The sequence below is a fragment of the Mycteria americana genome, chromosome 1 (genome assembly GCF_035582795.1).
Source record: "Mycteria americana isolate JAX WOST 10 ecotype Jacksonville Zoo and Gardens chromosome 1, USCA_MyAme_1.0, whole genome shotgun sequence".
In the NCBI taxonomy this organism is placed as follows: domain Eukaryota; kingdom Metazoa; phylum Chordata; class Aves; order Ciconiiformes; family Ciconiidae; genus Mycteria; species Mycteria americana.
In genome coordinates, this window is record NC_134365.1 from 164,786,572 (window position 1) to 164,805,263 (window position 18,692).

Sequence of the window (18,692 nt, forward strand, 5' to 3'; positions counted from 1 at the left end):
GGTATATAGGGATGGCTTTATTGTTTCAGAGAAATTAGTAATGTTTTCAGGAAAAAAAACCTCATGTGGAGAAAAAGTTCATTTCCATAATACGATGAATGAAACATGTCCAATTCCCCTTTAAAAAAAAAAATCTACAACTGCAGAAGTTTAAGGCTGTGTTATATGGTTTACTTGTACTGTGAGTCTGGTAGTGTAAATTCAAGGCCACTGCAAAGGATTAGAAGTGAAGCCATAAGCTCAGGAGACAGGTTAGTGGAGAGCTAGTTGAGAGCACATACATCAGAAGAAATCATAGTACTGATGGGGTTTGTTGTCAGATAGGCAGGGATTTTCCTCTTCTCTCTCTCCCTCTCTCTCTTTTTGTCTGTGTGTGTATGCGCAGCATATGCAGTAACTGTCTTTTTGAGGGAATACATAATCATCTTGTAAGAATAGCCATAAACCTGACTCATCGTAACAAACTAAGAACTACAGAGCAAACATCAGGGACAATGTAGAGTAATAAATAACAGTTTGCATTGTAACATACTGTGAAGCTCAAATTAGCAGTGCTTTGTAAAAGTGACATTCATACAGCCTGCCTATTGCTGGTATTCACATGCTGTTGTGACTTACAGATGTGTGTTTCTATTTATCAGCAGATATTTTATAATAGAAGAATAACTTCAGTGTGCATATATTTCTTTCCCTTCCTCTTTCTTCTGGTCATGGTAGCATGCAAAGGTACTGCTGTTCTGATCTATACATCTTTTGAAAAAGGAGAAAAAGAAAAGGGAAAAGATGACATGTGAGACGATGCTCTTGTTCAGAACTGCAGCATGTAGCAGTTCTGAAATTCTGTGTTTAACATCTGTGTTTCATTGTCTGATTTACGTGGTTTTTTACTGTGTATTTATCTTTTAGAACTTCAGATGCTGGTTTTTTGCATTCGTGTGAGATTTGTTTAAGTAGAAGTCTTTTTTTCCTTCCTTCTTTTTTTCTTTTTTAATATGCCTTACTGTGAAAGACATACTAAAAAGAAATTGAAATTATTAAAGGCTCCTTTTTCTAGGGTTGTGATTGTAATAGCCAAGCCAAACTATTCGTTATCATATCCCATATTAGCAAAGCTGATCTTGCAGTGTCAAATCTGTCATTTAAGCATCCAGCATCTTCTCAGTATTTGTGTGAGGTCTCCAAGACCTTAGCAGAAGCAATTGCTGAACTGACTTTGGCTGTTTTATTTATCCAGAAATAATCAGTAATTAAAAATTGCCACGGCCAGTATTTTGAACAGACAGTGATCCATGTTCCAAAGTCAAAGAAGGAAACTTAAATAAATAGACATCCCAAGCTCTTGATAGTTCTTATTGGGGAAACAGACTAATGAGCAGCATCAGGGAGTCGACATTAGGAAATGGAAATACGTGGTGAATCATGACATGTCTGTCAGCTCCCAACAGTGTAGATCCAATCAGTCATGGTGAATAAATGAAATGACTTACTTCTAAAAAAATTATGCTTTGTGAATCAGTTTAGGCATGAGCCCAAGATCTCTCTTTATAGATTGCATTAGCAATCTATAGGGAGGGGAGGGTTGTAAAGGGAATAGTAACGAGCATCTTACCCAGATGATATAAGAATTTGAATGTATTCTTGGAACCTGGATTACATAGCAGAGACATAAGAGGAATATGAGGACCCCTCTCCTTTCTCCCTTCCCACCGAAAAATATTTGTATATACAGAGATTTCACCTTTGTGTAATTTGGCATAGATCTAAAAACAGGTAGACGTTACTGCTTTAAGTATGTTTTGCATTGGAAGAACCTTATTAATAAATGACTGTCTCTCTCTTTCTTAAGCACTTAACCTAACCCTATTGAGCTGATAATCCTAAGTGACTAAAGCTTATTGTGTTATCCAGCTTTCAGAAAGAATGATCAGATATTTATGACTGAAATTCAAATTTATCACAGCGTCACTTAAACAGCTATAGTGAAAGCTTGATGGGAAGTTAGCGATTAAGTGGTGGTATTTGGGGCTTTATCTGACTTGTCTACGTTTGTTGACAGAACTTTTGACAGAAAATACACATTTTGTTTGTTGACAGAAAATAGACATTTTTTTGAGTGTAGAATTTGACTCTCTTGAAACTTCCTTTGCTCTTCTATCCATATACCAGTAAGGGAATTGCATGCATGTCAAGGTATCTGTAAGGAGGAAAACATGGACGTTTTCTACTTCATAGTGAATGCTTTATATATTCCTCTTCATGTGTCACTTGCAGGAATAAAGGGGTTGATTTCTGTGCATGTCTAGCACAAGAGGGCAGCATGATCTGTTTTATCCCAGTCTAGTATTACAACAGCTTGTTAGAAGGATAACAAAATTTATCTGTTATGTTTTTAGAGGTGGTGTTTGAGGAGTGAATTTTCAACTTCTCCACTAAGCGATAGTAATGTGGTTCCATTCAGTTGTCGTCAGTATCTGCAAGTATAACATTTTCTCTTAATCTTTTACACAGTAAGCTTTTCAGCTTCATGTAATGCTGAGTTCAGGAACTTTGGCTTTGTCATTAGTGGCCAAAAGTCAGATAACCCTATAGAGTCTGATGCTTTGGTCCTGTCAAGGAGACCTTCTTCAGCCATTATTCCTTTTAATTTCTTTTTCAAGATGTTTGTAACATTTCAAAACAAATTTGATCGAAAGCTAGGTAAAAGGGACCAGGAATTCAACAGCAATGACTTGAATTGGGAGTTCCGTCTTTTGAAATTAGTTTCTTATTGATAGTTTAGGAGATCCTAGTTTTGACAAGCTTCAGGATTTGATTCAAGATTACTTGCTTAGCTTGTAAATGAATTGTTCTTTTCTGGGATTTGGGGACAGAAATTTCTTTAGAGAAGGGATGCTAATGTGTAACTGCATCACTTTCAGTAATGGTAGTTTTAGTGGAGATTGTGTGTAATTTTGAATTGCATTGAGTTTAGGAAACTGAAACCTGCTGCTGCTGTGCTGATGGGTGCTGTAAGAATGAATGAATGATATGCATGAATTTGTTCAGATAAAATAGGAATCTCTTCCCCCTCCAGAGATCTAAAATTCAAATTGAACCACAGCCACTACAGAAATGCATATGAAAATCTAGCTCTTTTTTTTTTTTTTTTTTTTTAAGTTGTATCTCTTCAAACTCTTGGTTCTGACAGTTCATAGAAGGAGGAGAAATATTTTGGCAGACATTACAGCATTTATGGCCTTCCTAGAAACAGAAAGCACTGAATTATATGATGGTTGTCCTCTACCTGTTAAATTAGCAGATTCCGCCCTCCCCCTGCAAATACTTTGTGGAAGATGTAAAAAAACATTGATCCCTTTGGGTGCTTATTCAGACTTTGAGGTTTGACCAGGTTATGAAGAGAAATTTTATCCTGTCTTGGCAGCCAGGAGTGACATGCCAAACTGATAGCTAATAGTAGCATATAAAAGCAAACTCCAAATATTAAAAATATAAAAATGTGAAAGAAAACTGTTGTTATAATGAAGAGTTTGTTTTTCTTTAAGGCATAAGGATTTTAATTATGCTGTTCGTAAATCAAGTGTTGAAACACCTATAATTTGACAGAGAAAGTTTCTTTATGGGTTTAAGAGCATGGTCATCAAAGCACAAGTGCCTGTACGCATTTTATCTGACAGAAGCATCAAATGGGCAATGTTGTTAAACCATATGATATTTGCAACAAATATGATATTTCAGCAGGCTGAAAATTACAATGCTGATAATGAGGTTGTTAAATTATACTCTATCAGTTGGATAGTGAAACTGCTTTAGTTAGTGTACATTAACGTATGCTTGTTCACACAAGTGATTCTGCTGAACAAGTAGCATGTTTAAACAAGAAATACTGGTCTTAAACCCTGTGATTTACAGTAGGTGGTGTTTTGGCATATCATGCAGTTAACAAGGCAAAGCTTCATGTTAAAATATTTTGTTTGTAGTCTCATTCATCACTGATATAAATATTCAGTAGCGATGCCAGAAAATGTATTGTATTCCTGTTTGACTCAACGACTCAATTGCTTGCTTTCTTTTTGGAAACAAGATCTATTCTATCTTTCTGATGCAGTTTTCAGATATTTCCTTGTGGTCAAGATGAATTCTGCGGGATTATGAAAAACTATACCAGCTCTTTTGACAGCTTTCATGTTCTCTTAAGCTAATACAGAAAAATACGTTGTCCTTAAAGCAGCAGAGGCTTTTTTTTTTTACTCTCTGTGCCAAGCTCTAAAGCACGTTCACGTGTGCGCAAGTTTGTTAGTTTATGTTGAAAAGAAGTCCCTATAGGACAGCCTTTTGTTGTAAAATAAAAACACAGATTCTCTCTTCCGTGTTGGTAATCACTTGCATTTGTTGTTATTAAGATGACAACACAATAGGTTCCATCAATCATTGAGATCCTTAACAACCGCACAACGTTGTAAATATTATGTTTGGGTGTTTGAGTGGAACAGCTCGTCACTGAAGTAGGTGTGGTAATTAAAACCTGTTAGGTTGCTACATGTGTTTAAAAAAAAAAAAAAACTGTAATGTTTTTTTCATATAACAATGGCAATATGTACTTTAAACCTTATCAGGGCGTGATTATTAAATGATATTTTGTGGGAGTTGCTCATTTACTGTTAGTATTATCATGGCTTTTGTTAAGAGTTTAAATAGTCTTACGCTTCTATGTGTTTTATCACCATTATGACTCTGTCAGGAACCTTATAAAGTTGATTGCTATAGGAGTAGTCTTTAAAGTTAGTAAATAGTACTCTGGAGTTATGTTTACATTTATTATCTTTTCGCATAACTCAATTCAACTCTCTCCTATTTTTCTCTGCAATAATAATTGAATGAAACTGGGCCGTAAACTGATGAGGCAAGCCCATTACATTTTCAGTTCACCGAGTCAGTGCTCACCCTATTTACGCTTAATACAGGAGATAAAATTAAAAGGTTTACGGAAAAGCTGTTTGTAGGAGGGGACGGGACATTATTTGATAGGGAAATAGCGTGAAGCTTGTAGTGACAACTGCTTCCAAGTGCAGTCTCCTGCTTTCCTGGCACAAGATTTCACATCCCTTCACAGAGATTTTCTATCTTCTTCACATTAAGATCCCCTGGTGGGGAAAACGGCCTGCTGTGAAACTCATTTCTGACCATATGCTGACCTGCCCAGATACTGCAAAGTCTATTTTTTTCATTTGCTAAAGCAACCACAGAGAGAGTGGCTCTCGCCCCACCTCAGCCGAGCAAAAAGGAGGCATGGAGGAGTCGACCAAGACAGAGAAACCTAATTAAAAGTATTGACTTTAGAAGACAAGCCGTTCGCAGACACGTCTTTCCTGCAAGTGTAGCAGGAAAGTAAAAATGGAGTTATGGTTTAGTCTCGCATAGATGGCAGACTATTTGACAAGATTTGTGGCAAGGAGGAGGGAAGTGTTGGTTGGAGACACTTGAAAACAGAGGGAGAGACTGCAATAATACGATGGAAAAACTGCAAGGGGCTTAAAAGAGGGCCTAGCCGAGGTGATGCGGCTGCCAATAAGCTTTTGGAGATAATCTGAAGGATGGAGGGGTTTTTGGTTTTGATAATAACTAGTTTAAATATGTACCTTTTTAATCTACCTAAAAATTGTTGGATGCTGATGTGACTGTTGCGGATAGTGGGGATTGGAGGCACCGCATGGATAGGACCTCCTCTCTTGCTGTTCATGGATGCCCATTCTGGGTGGGAAATGAGCATTTTTGAGAGATGAGGAAAAACTTCTCAAAAACCCACTTTCATTCCACCTTGGAACAAGGCAGAAGCATTTGAAAAAAAAAATTATTTTGGGGAGGAGCAGGGCAGGGGTAACGAATAGCCAGGTGGTGAGGGCACGTATGTGGAGCGTGGGGAAGGCAGCCCAGATCTCCTCCCTCTCTGATTTAGTATGGGCCTTGAAAATGTGTCTCCTGCATCCCAGGTGAAAGCCCTACACATAAGGCTTTTGGCTCTTCTGGGCTCTTTCCTGTGCCATAACCTTTCATTGCTGTCTCTTACGGACACACAGACACACTTAGACCACGGTGGTGTTTGCAGAAAAAACAGCCCATTTTGATTTTTTTTTTTTTTAAATCTGAATGGCTGTAAATTAAAAGAAAACAAAGACTGTGACAGTGCAAACTCATTTCATTAGCACTGTTCTTCTGCTTTATACTGCACAGAAATCTTTCTCCCAGATGATCCTAGGTAATCTGCACTGCAGCATCTGGGTGAATTAATTAGTCTTTTTTTTATTTCAGATTGCCAGCATCTTGCAGATTATGCAACAAGTGAAGATTAGTTTGTGCCTGTGGTGATCTCGGAGAGTGTTTGGAAACAAAAGGCACTTCTCGATCCAAAATTAAAATTTTAGTGTAGAAAAGAATGGATGTTGTATGTGAATCTGTCTGTTCTGGCAATCCAGAATAAAAACCAAAGGAAGAAATAAACAGTTAGGGAAGTGGAGGTATTGAATCAAGTTCGACTTTAGTGTGCTGTTCAGTTTAAAATACACCAACTTGATGGAGTTAATTACTAAGCTATTTGTGAATAGTACAATACAACATTGCTTGCTTGCTTCCACCCTGTCTTCCCTAGGTGTTCTTTTTTTCCGTCAGAATCCGTAGGTACTTTGTCAGAGGCTTTTTGTTATGTACGCAGGTGAATACATATGCAGGACCTCCTTCAGGTTTTGATTTCTGATGTCATTTTATGCAAGATAATGTTATATTTGGAGGAAGCAGCATTATGACAAGCTGTATATGTTGACAGCTACCAGTCTTAAGGGAGCTTTACAAAGTGCTTTAAAATAGCACCAAGCATATGAAGAACATTTTTTGTTGTTGTTGTTTTATTAGTTACTGGACAATAGTCCTGTAATTAGAATACTAGTATGTAATGGACATTAATTATTGCTTGTGGCAGTACTGACCTTGATGTATGTAGCTTGAAACTGGAAACTGCAGGTCCATGGTGGTTTGTTTTAATGTTCATTTAAATTTGGGCTCTTGTTGAACATTTTCCTAGGTGACTCTCATTTGCGTATCTTGTTGCCATAGCTTTTGATTTTGGCTTGAGCAGAATATTTAGTTGTGGTGATCCCTAACAAGAGGCTGTAGAGTGAGGAGATTTCTGAAATGTCTGGAGAAGCTGAGGGTGCTTTAGCTGTTACTCACCTAATGCTGGGTAGGAAATTGTATTCACAGAGGCAGCATGTGAAGCAAGCTGACTGGTATATGGGAGAAAGGTGTCAAAGTCTTCATTCTCAACTGTTTGATTCAGAGTAGAAGTGCATTGTATACGAAGGAGGTGGTTTTGTTTTTGTGTTGGACTTTTTACTGCTATAGAAGACTCATGGATGACTACTGACCTGCTTGTCTGCTAGTTGTAGCATCCCCTCATCCTTCCTCACTTGCCAGTTAAAAAAAGAATATAGAGGTCACTAACACTCCTCAAACTTGAGCTTTTATCATGTGCTACTTGTGCAACATTTATGACATTCATAAACTCAAAGGAAGTTTAAAGTTAAACTCCTCATAAGTTCATGGTTTTTCTGTCCACCGGAATGGTCCTTGTCAGTTTTCACCTGCTGTGTACCTGAATTTATCCTCTGCTTTCTGTGTCTGGGAATGCTGCTCTTCCATCTCTCCCAGCCCCTTTACACTGTCTTCTGCATATGTCCTGCCCTCTTTCAAGCATAAATCTTCCACTAGCCTGTGTTAGTGTTGGGGCACAGGGTGCAGAATAATCTGAAGGTGTGTGGAAAACGGAGAAGGTGAGGATTTGGAACATGGACATTATTGCTGGCAATTATAAGGTATAATGGATGGAGGATAGATGGCCTAACTCTCTTCTCTTCCCCAGTTTTCTTGTTATCAGATGTGACGAGATTTCTCTGGGTGTGTGGTAAACCTGTTTTTTCTCAATGAAGTTATTGTCTGTTTAATACGCAAATGATGCAATGCAGAATATTGCTAATTCCTGCGTAGGCAAGAAAAAACCCTCTGCTTTCTGGTAAGCTTCCCTTCATCAGGAATACATGTTCTTTTTGTCCCTGCATGTATTAATTTCTCAGCACAATTTCATGTTCATCAGTTTGAATGTTCACAACTCAAAATAGATATGGTTCAGTCTAAATTTTCAGACAGAGTTCCTACATCCATTTTTAAGATGTCATAAGTAATTTCTCATAAAGGAATACTGTTCCTGCCCCATCCTTTGTAGGACATGCCCAGAGGACAGTAAGTGATTAGATGCCAGGAGCATTTGCTTAGTGCTGGGTTTTTTTCTCCCCTCTCTCCTTTTTAATATGAACATTTAAAGCTGTAAATAAACTTATTCATCTCTTCTTCCAGTGCACTTATTTTATGTTTATAATCTGTATTGCTGGTCTTTAGAGAGAAGGTGGTGAGTATCTGTCTTCACTTAGAGAGATTGGGTTTAGAATGTTAAATGTTTTGTATGCAGTGATCTTCTCATTACATGGGATAATGAACAGTTTCAGAAGTACTGTTGCTGTCCATCACTTGTATTTGCTTTCTCTTCTCTCTCACCGAAATAGGGGAATATATCCTTAATGCTGGGCAACTTAATGAAGAACCTTGTATTTTTGTTATGACCTGTAAACATGAGTAAATCTGTGCATCACCTAATGAGATTGGAGCCTAATTTTCTTTCAGTTTACAGAAGGAGAAACTAAAACTGAAGTGCTGGGGTTCCTATGTCTGTTCAGACCAGATTTGGTGCTTACTTGGTTAAGTTATTGTTAACTATAAAGTACAAACGGTATCTTTCTTATGGTAAGATTATCCTTTCAGTAATAGAGGTTAAAGGTTCAGTGAGTAAAATATACAATTTTCTGGCATAAAATAATAGAACTTCTTCAAATCCATGATTATTTTCTAGCCATTTAGGATTCCAGTTTGAAGAGTATGTATAATGAGGAATGACCAGGCAAAGAAGGGTATTCACAAAGGATAACATTAGCCTAGGTTTACCAGGTATGTGGTAGAGAGGCAGGCTCTTCCAGGGCATTATTGAGAGCACCAATGTTAGGCTTTTGCTCTAAATCTCTCTGGAGAAGAGCTGTCTTTCCTACCCACTACAGTGTGGGGGTTCAGGGTACCTAGCTGTCTGTGTGCTTAAGGATGGGTATCTTAAAATCTTTAGTATTGTGAATTTACCACTAAATTTAAGAGAAAGGAGTGAACCATAATTTTAATATTTATTTACATATATATACATACACACACACACACACATATAAAAAACACATATTAAAAATACATATATATATCTCTCCATATAAATACACATATATGCTTTGCATGATGTTAGTATAATGCTTCTTTCCTTTCTCCCTTCCTTCATTCCCCAGTCTCCTCTTAGAATAATAATTCTCCCTCCCCCCAGTCTCAACAACTGGCCAAAAGTAAACAATTACTGTTAGCCTTCCAGAATATTTCTGGTATTTCCTGACTAAAAAATAGTAAAATGGTTTAAGGAAGAGTTGGTAGTAGTTACCTTTAGTCAGCTAATGTTCCCTTACTGTTGGAGAAAAAAAAATATTTGATTCTCATTTAGGACAAAAGATATCTGCAGAAACCTCTGCAAATTGGAAGCACCAGAATTGTGAAATACAGATGGTTTTAGCTTCCGAGTGTCATCTTTTTGTCTATTGAACTAACAATATGAAGGGAACACTTTTTTCCCCAATATTTTAACAGAAAACTAGCTATACTAGACTTGTTCTAATATTAAGAAACCTTATCTAAGGAGCGCTTTCAAAATAAAACCAAATTTGAGAGAAAAAAGTGCCTTGAGGTTTTTATAAAGCTTGCAAATTTTAATATTCCAAATATGTAGTGACAGTGATCTTTTTTCATAATTAAGCTACGAGTATGGTTTAATATTGAATTCAAAGCCATTCACTAAATGCTGCTTATATTTAAATCCCCAACAGAAAAAATGGAAAAAAAAATCCCAACATATTTCTTTTTTTTTTTTTAAATTGAGATAAGAAAAAATAAACTCTGCTGCACCTCCATTTAATAACCAGTGTTGCTCAGCTACTACCGAAGGCTTAAGGAACAGTGTTTAGAAGTGATTGTTCAGAAATAAGTGTTTCTCAAAGATTATGAGGGCTTATACAGATGATTTTGTTCACCTGCTGAGTGTTCGAGAGTAGAAATGTCCAATCTGACACTTTCCAGAAGTGTTTGTTCGCTTAAAAAATAGGAACATTCCTGTGGAAAAATAGGATTTCATTAATTGTTTTCCCATCTTAGCCACAGAATAAAGCAATATTATTATGTACTTTTAATAGAGACACGAACATTTTGTGAAATGCAAAATCCCAAGTTTCTGAAATGATCTGGGATGTTTTCTGCTTAAAATGTCGTGCTGTGAGCACCGCTTAATTTAATACCTTTGTGCTCTGCTTCTGTTGTTTGTACTTCTCATGAGAGGCAAGATGTTCAAATGCTTATTGACCGCTTTTTATTAATTGTAAAGTAGGCATGGAGGTGTTTTGAATAGAAATCTTATGTATTTTTCAATTAAAAAGGCAGAAGGAGAACAAGTTAGTATTATGGTTCTTGGAAAAACAGAAGAATATATTCAGTCTTTGACTCCATGAGGAGGAGATGCAAGAATATTATCCCAGCTAGTAACCTCCAGCACTAGAATAGAGTAGAAGAGAATTTGCAGACTTCTTTGGGTTGTATCTGAATTACTACAAAGTAAATGTGATGGCTTTCAGCATGGAAGAAAAAGGCTTAAAAGGCCCTTCACACCCCTTAGATTTGGTGTGCAGCAGTGATTCGTACTTGTCTTTCATCTCATCTTTAAAGGGTTGGTGGTTCTTCATAATGGAGCTTGACCAGCAGGATAGACAAAGTATGCTGTTGGTGTAAGAGGAAGTGTGATGGATATAACACTTGCTCCTTAGACCAAATTTGCCTCTTGCTATACGCCTTTCTGCTGTAATACCAAAGCAATTCAGAGAGGAAACAGAGCAAGGAAGGCAGTTATTTTAATTAGTGAATTCCAGACTACCCTCAAAGGCTCTGATACTTCGATCTAATTCAGTCTTCTGATTTTTCTGTTGATTCTTCGAAATGCTTCAGACTTACTCAGACAAAAGCCTCTTTCTTCACAATTGTCAAATTTCATTGAATCTCAAGTCTTGGTGATAGAGCTTAATTGTCAGCAAAATAAGTCTTGGTTTCTGTAAATTGTTTGATCCTCAATTGGTTTAGAAGTGACAATATACTTTCTTTTACAGGGTTTAGATATTGTTTCCATGTGGCATATGGAGCAAAGTTGGACCAACTAAAGAAATTATTTCAATTGTTTTCTGTCAGGAAGGCTTAGACAAAGAGCTTAGTCTCAGATCCTTTAAAGTTCAAGCATCTGCCACTAGGGGCAAAAATTATTTTCCTGTAGGCATTCATCTTTTATTGTAGATTTACTGTGCTGCTTCACTTGGTTGATAATCTGATTTAAACCTCAGAGATGAGTCATACCTCCTCAATGGGATTCACAGCTAGTTTAAATTCTCTGATGTCAGAACCTTTCAGTTCTTCCAGGATCTCTTTTCTGAACATAATGGTCCTTTGGGTGTCTAAATGCGCTGAGGAGGAAAGAATGTGACCCATGCAAGCGATAACACTTTAGTGATGCTGTTTTACAACATACCTCAGGTCTTGTTTTCAGTATTTATTTGGGTTTCTAGTTCAGGTAATTTGTGATGTCTTGACTTAATTTAGGTCCTAATCGTGCCAGGCGATCCATTGTGGACAGACTTCTGCAGGTATGAGGGTGGTACCCTGCTGAAGTAAGGAACCTTCTGGAAGGTGGAATAGACCTCCCCACATGGATCATGTGCTGTACTAGAGACTTTTGTTTCATAGGACCAGCATTTTCTATACCAACTGTGATATGACAGTTTTCCAGAAAAACACTGGATTATGAAAGGTACAAAACCTTGATGTCAAGAGACATTTCAGTCTCCTTTCTTTGGAAAAACAAAACAAACAAAGAAAACCCCAATTGTCCAGAAGGTCCTAAAAGGTTTTAGAGTGATCCAAACACTTAAACTTGTTCGTGACCTCTTCCTGAAAGTATGACCGCTGTATAGTCAGCCACTAAGAACTTTAGGAATTGAATGTTCGTATTTGGAATGTGAATTGCTGTTTAAGGACTTCCTCTCCAGAGTCAGTCAAGGACATAATAGACGTTCAGAAAGTTAAGAGGCGTTGTAAATACCATTCAGCCGTGATGAAAAGTTTATTGGATGCTTTTCATATGCATTCTAAAGTTAAGCTACATTTTGAAAACCATCAGAGACAACATTTGTTCTCTAAATGTTATAATTAAATATCTACAATGCTAAGTTGTTACTAATTAATACTCTGTAATATTAATAGTGGTTGGGTTATTGACACAGTTTTGCCTTCCGTGGTTTTTTTGCTTGAAGTTACACTTTTGTTTCGTATGTTTTAATGATTATCCACAAATTGATCCAGAATCAAGTTCTGTGCTCATGCTGTTTTGTGAAGAGGGAAGGAAAAACACAAGATATTTTTCTGTCATTCAATTTCATTATTATATGTGTGTTTTTCCATTTTAATCCTGCCTTATCAGAGATTTGGTTAATGCCTTTTTTCAACACAGAATAACGGCAAAGCAGTTGTTTTAAAACAGCCTTTCGCAAAACGTCTGGGATCAGATTATGATCAGTGATTATTTGCAAAATTTGTAGTGTTTATTCCAAAATATAACTAGTGCTTTAGGTCCATGAGAGGATTTTATAGTGTTTTATATATTGGATGTGGATACCTGAAAGATAGGTATTTTTGTCATAGTCTTTGCATTGCTCCTCTAGTTGTCCAGTTCCTTGCAGTCCTGGAACTTCTTTCATCCTAATGTGGCTGATGTAGTTTCAGCAGAGAAGCTGCTGGTTTAAAAAAACAAAACAAAAAAAAATTGTGGTAAAAATGGATGTCAGAGAAACAAAATGAATGCATAAATAAGTGAACTGTTAAGACCCACAGACAGACATGTTTATTTTGAAGGAAGAAAGAAAACTTTTACTGAGAATTCCTCTACCTGAAATCTTAATTGGGCTTGTGAAATCTTAAGACTCTGTGTGAATGAAATTAAGCAAACTAATGAGAGTATACTCTAAAGACTTAAGTTGAGACACAACAGGCTGTTGCCCCTGCAGTTCTGTAGTTAGTGGAGTGAAATATGCTCCTGTAAGAGCAGCTTAAAGCAAGAAGTAGCTAAAATCCTCTGAATTGTTCTCTAAAGGCATCTCTCAATAGATAGCGAGTCTTGCCTCATCTGTCTAAGTATAACCTTGTGGATAGTCTGTATGTATCAAACGCTTATGGTTATGCAGTATGTCCTGGATGTACTTTGCCATCTCCCTTCCGGTGACAGTGGCCTTTTGGCTTCCACAGTTTTAATTTGGGAACTGTTTCAGAACCTGATCTCTCACTTGCTGTAAGGATTTCCCATGTTTTTCAGGGTAAAACACCCTTCCTGTTGTCTTAACGGCTCATGTGTAGTTATTGTAGTTCCCCTATGCGGCTCTTTTTGTCACTCTGCATTTCCAAAACATTAATTCAGGCACTCCTCTAGTTTAAGTGTTGCAGCCACCTTCTGTTCACCTTCTGTTCTCACTTGCTTTGTTCCAAACTCTTCCATGCTTCCTAGCCTATCCTCGCGGTGTCAGGCTTCATGCCTCGGTTGTGTGTGGGATGACATTCTCTCCTCTTTTTCAAGCGTGCTTATTTGTATCCAGAACTTGTGCCATTCCATGGTGAAGGGGAATGGAAGAAGCAATGTTGAAGGAAGAGGGAGGAGAAGAAACGGGGAGCAGATATGCAGTGAATGAAGCAGAGGGTGAAGAAGAGGGCATGTTCAAGCAGCCAGTCTGCACAGGGCAAAAATTCAAGTCAGTATGTGTAAAGCTTTCTCGATATCCAAACATCCCAAGTTCAGCAACTTCTTGTGACTGTTACTACCAGCGAGTCTTTTGACAATTCTGTCTTGCAGCTCCTCCCCAGGGCCAGATGCAGAGAAGCCTTTTTCTTGATCTTATGGCCCCTGTGTACTTTGAGGGAGTCTACCAGGAGGTGTAGAAAGGAGTGTGGCTTCCTTTGAGCATTAGCCCTCTTTTCCCATGCAAAGCTTTTACTATTTCTGCACCTGGTAGCTGGAGCTGTTAGCACATTCCTGTGTTTTTTTTTTCCTCCCTCCATCATCGTTTTGCCTGCTTATCTTTCATGCTTACATCTTTGTAACTTCCTGCTCTCTGTGCAGTAAAGTTCATCCACAAGCTGGCTCTTCTTCATCTTAAAATCATCTCTCAAGATACACCAGTATCGTTGTAACCGCAGTGTAACTCTACACTGACGGTAGTTAAACATCTGGGTGGAGAAACTCATTAATTCCCTGACCCCTTTGTTTTTCCATACTTAAAAAAAAGGCAAAAAGGCACACATCTTGTCTTGCAACTTTCTGTTCCAGCTTACTGCTACCTCTTCCCTTTGCTCGTTGTTCCTTTTATAGTCAATTGTGTTGGTTTCTCTTAAGTGATACAGCAAACTCTTCAGGGCAGGGCATGCTGCTGGCTACGTGATGGTCCAGCGTGCATCCTAGTGAGGCTCTGCCTCCCACTTCAGATATATTAATCCTCTTTTGGGTGTTTCTGTCACGCAGATAACAAACGGCAGTGTTCTCAGGAGTCCCTTGTTGCGGGCGCACTCTTCTATTTTTGCCTATTTATTTATTTAGGAGTTCATAATGCTGGACAGCTGTAAATCAGAGCTTCACAGTGAAGTCTGTCTTTGAATTGAACAAAGACAAAATAGACTGTAAATTGTATTCACTTCTGCTTGAATGACTGTTCAGTGAAGCTTTTTTTTTCTCCTTGATGTGCGTGAATTTTTTTCTCTGTTTATAGAAAAGTGAAGAAATGTTGCTGTTAACATATTTATGTTTCTCATTCTAAGTTTCTTTCTTATTATTTAAAATCCATGGAAAAATATAAAATTATAGGGCTATGTTAGATTTTTCTTTAATTTTAAGCGATGTATATGTAAGCATATGTTTTTAAAATAATTCAACCTCTAGCATTCAGCTGTCAAAAAATCTAGGGGGATGAATTTAAGGTACATTTCTACATGAACATTAAAGGTTCTTTGGTTTTGATTTATACACTACTATTTTTTTAGTATAGTCAGCAGCTACTTACTCCTCATTTGCAGCTACTTACTCCTAGTATGTTTTTTCTTTTTTGTTTTTGAGGTGAAGCTTTCTAATAGTTGCCCAGCAGAGGGGGTACAGTAAAGTCATATGCAGTGCAATATAGCTTTTCACAATGTTTAGCATGTAATCATTTAATTATTAAAAATTCTTTCTTTTAATATAATGCATATAATATAGAATAGAGAAGAGGTAATATTTTGGTTTTATCTTATTTGAATGTATATTATACCCCACATCTCAATTTCGGTGTTGTTAATTATAGTTTAGGCTGTAAAGAAGTTTACGTTATAGTGATATTTTTTCCCCAGAAGCTGGTGGCCCAAAGAAATGCATTGTCAGACTATATCTAGATTCCTTTGGACAGCGCTCCTTGCTTGAAGAGAACACTTGGGATGTGGTTGCCTTCAGCTTTTCTGAGACGAAAGATTTTTGGTTGTTTCGCAGGCGAGATTTGCAAGTGGAATTTGGTGCCAATCAAAAAACTGAAGAGGAGGTGAAGTCATCCCTCCTTATACCCTACAGCCCGCTCCTCAGGAAAGGATCCATTCCGTGCCCTAAATTAGGCCAAAAAAACCGAAAAGGGATTTGAATCCAGCTGTAGTCCCTCCCAGGCTGATTGCCGTAGCCTTCAGGCATGCACTCATTTGCCTTCTTCCGGTGCCATGCTTATTTACTGATTCATCCAAAGGGAGAGCAGCTTCAAGAGCAGAGGCTGAAGGAGGCCTACCGCAGAATTGCCTCTAGTAGAGCAATTAACACGCTTGCTGGAGCGGTGGGCGACCCACATTCAGTACGTGCTCCGTGACTGGTAAAAATAACACATTCCCTTGCATCTCTGCCCAGCCTTCACCTCTCATGTAAGTGTCCTGACCCCTGGGCTTGGCTGTACCTTTATAACAGGATGACAGGTTTCCCAATATCTTCTTCCTTTGTGGTTTTGTGAATGATACTGAAGTTGTGAATCTAGTTGTTTCCAAATTTTCTGTGGCTTTGTTCTGACGTGGTTTAAAATGTCCTAAATTGAAGCAAAATTTTCAATTTCATGAGGGGTATGTGTTTTTTTAACACACAGCAAATTTTCCAAGCAAATGATTTGATTATTTGCACAGCAAACTAAAAGAGACACAATTCTAATTTTCTGATAGTTATACCAGAATTTCTCTTAAGTTCAGTAGTAATGACATTTCGTGTGAGACAGGAAAAAAAGCCACTGAAAATTATCCAGTGTCATCCATTGTGAATTCTGGATAGCCAAGCCTGTGTTGTTGAAGTGGCTTTTTTGTAGTGTGAGTAGTTAAAAAGGAGAAGGTATTTCAAGAATCATTACATGTGTACATAATGAATGAACTTCAGAGAGAATCTCTTCTTTCCAAACAATTCACATTTTCCAGAAGAGGAAAGAAAGAAAAAGAAACTGAGGCTAAAGAAAAATGAATGATCGAACCAAAGGAACATGCCAAGCAGAAGACGAGGGTTTACAAAGTCAGCTGAAGACATGAAATGCTTCTGCTGTTTGAGCTGCCCAAAGGCTTTATCCTCAAAATGGATGGGCTAGGTAGAGGCCAGAAGTCTTGGCTTGACTTTCACAGCAACAGTCCGTATAGAATTCCCTTCCGTGGTTTCAGAAAAGGAAGAAAATGGATGGACTACATCAGAATCATTCTCTTCAGTGTGTGGGAAGGGATCTGAATATTTACGATTGGTAAAATACAGGATAATATTTGTTTTCTGAATGATAACTGTATCAGCCAGGTAGCAGTTTCAACTGAAGATTTCAGGAGGCAAAAGCTTTATGTTCAGTAATGTCCTACTTGGTTATAGTCAACCTAGACTGGAGTGATGATTGAGCGCTTCGAACTTCAACACCTAAAAAAAAAAGAAGGAAAACATTAAAAAGAAGCAAATTAAGATTCTTATTCAGTGAATTATCTTTAGGAGATGGAATGGTAAGAAAATCAACAAATACGAGCAGATTTGCAAGAGCTCTCTGAGATATTCCCCCCCCCATTTTCTGAAATACAGTATTTAAAGCCTATTCTGAATCTAGTCTTGATAGTATAAATAGCACAGGAAAACTCATTTTTATTGTTGGAAAAACCTTACCAGAAAGGTGACATATATTTCCATTTTTGTTTTAATCCTTGTATTGACGTATATTTATATATAACCCCCAAATCTGAAAGTAGCTCTAAATGCTGTTTTTCTCCTCTCATTTAAAAAAATTCCAGCAACAGAATACTCTTCAGATATTTCAGTCCATGCAGATTTGTTGTGTTCAGTTTAATTCATTGTAAATCATCCCCCCCGCCCCCATCCAGCAAAACAGCACTTGGGACATATTTTCAATCAAAATTGGATTTATAGCAGAAAGGAGAACTAGACTACACAAATGCTCTTTCAGAAGTGGATGTTTTTGTGGTTAAATAGTTTAGCAAAGAATTAAATCATAATCTTGTAGTAAAAAGCCAATAAAAAGGACTATATTTTGTATATACTATTCCAGGTTTCTATTATAGTGATGCTTTGTATTGTGGTGAGGAGTTGAAGTAGGTAACTTTACATCTGGAATAGAAAAAGATGGTGGTATAAATCAACAGAAAATTCTGTAGATAGTGTACAACTTGACGTCTTTTTAAAGGCCAGTTTATAAGAAGTTGCAAGTGGTTACCATTTTCTAATTATTTTTTTTCCCTTCAGGAGGGGGAAGGAGGCCAGTGTCAACTCTTCCTGTACCCCCTCCCCTGTATAAATTTTTTTTTTTTTTGGTTCAGTTGGACTGTGTGCCTTAAAAATATCTTGTTGCTTGTATTGTAGTATACAGCAGAAATTAAGTTGTGTTGTATTTTGGCAGTACATTAGAGTCGGTAGCTTGGTTTTAGTTTTTTATTTGTTTCAGTATGTTTAAATGTAGATTTTATTCATTAAACTCAGGGTAACTTAAAATAGCTCCAGTAAATAAAAATGAGTTTAAAAAGAAGCAGAAAGGATATCCAGAGCTTAACTTCTGGAATTGTTAGAACTTTGTTCTGGCAATCTTCATCACAGAATTATGTATGAAAGGTTTAATATTACTCCAGGGACGGGGGCGGGGGGAGGGGAAGGGGCGGGCAGGTGTCTGCTTTCATTGTCATTCTAATTATGAAGCAGAGATGTAGATTTGTACTCAGGTTATGGGATAAAACTCTGTTATATAGCCAGAAGTTTGTTCTTTTGAATGATTCTGATACTTTCTTTCACAGTAAATTACAAAAGAAAAAATCTGTGAATGTTAATTACTGGGGTGGGGGGTATCATTGCAGGGATCAATAATTTGAAATTTGCTAATGAATATATTATCCTAGACCTGTCATGCTTTTGTAAAAGAGAT

General features: G+C 37.4%; 1 protein-coding gene across 4 annotated transcripts in view; it reads left to right on the plus strand.

Annotated features, from left to right (window-relative positions):
- ABCC4 (ATP binding cassette subfamily C member 4 (PEL blood group)) overlaps window positions 1–18,692 on the plus strand; it is a 156,799-nt gene that overhangs the window by 62,191 nt on the left and 75,916 nt on the right. The window lies entirely within an intron of this gene.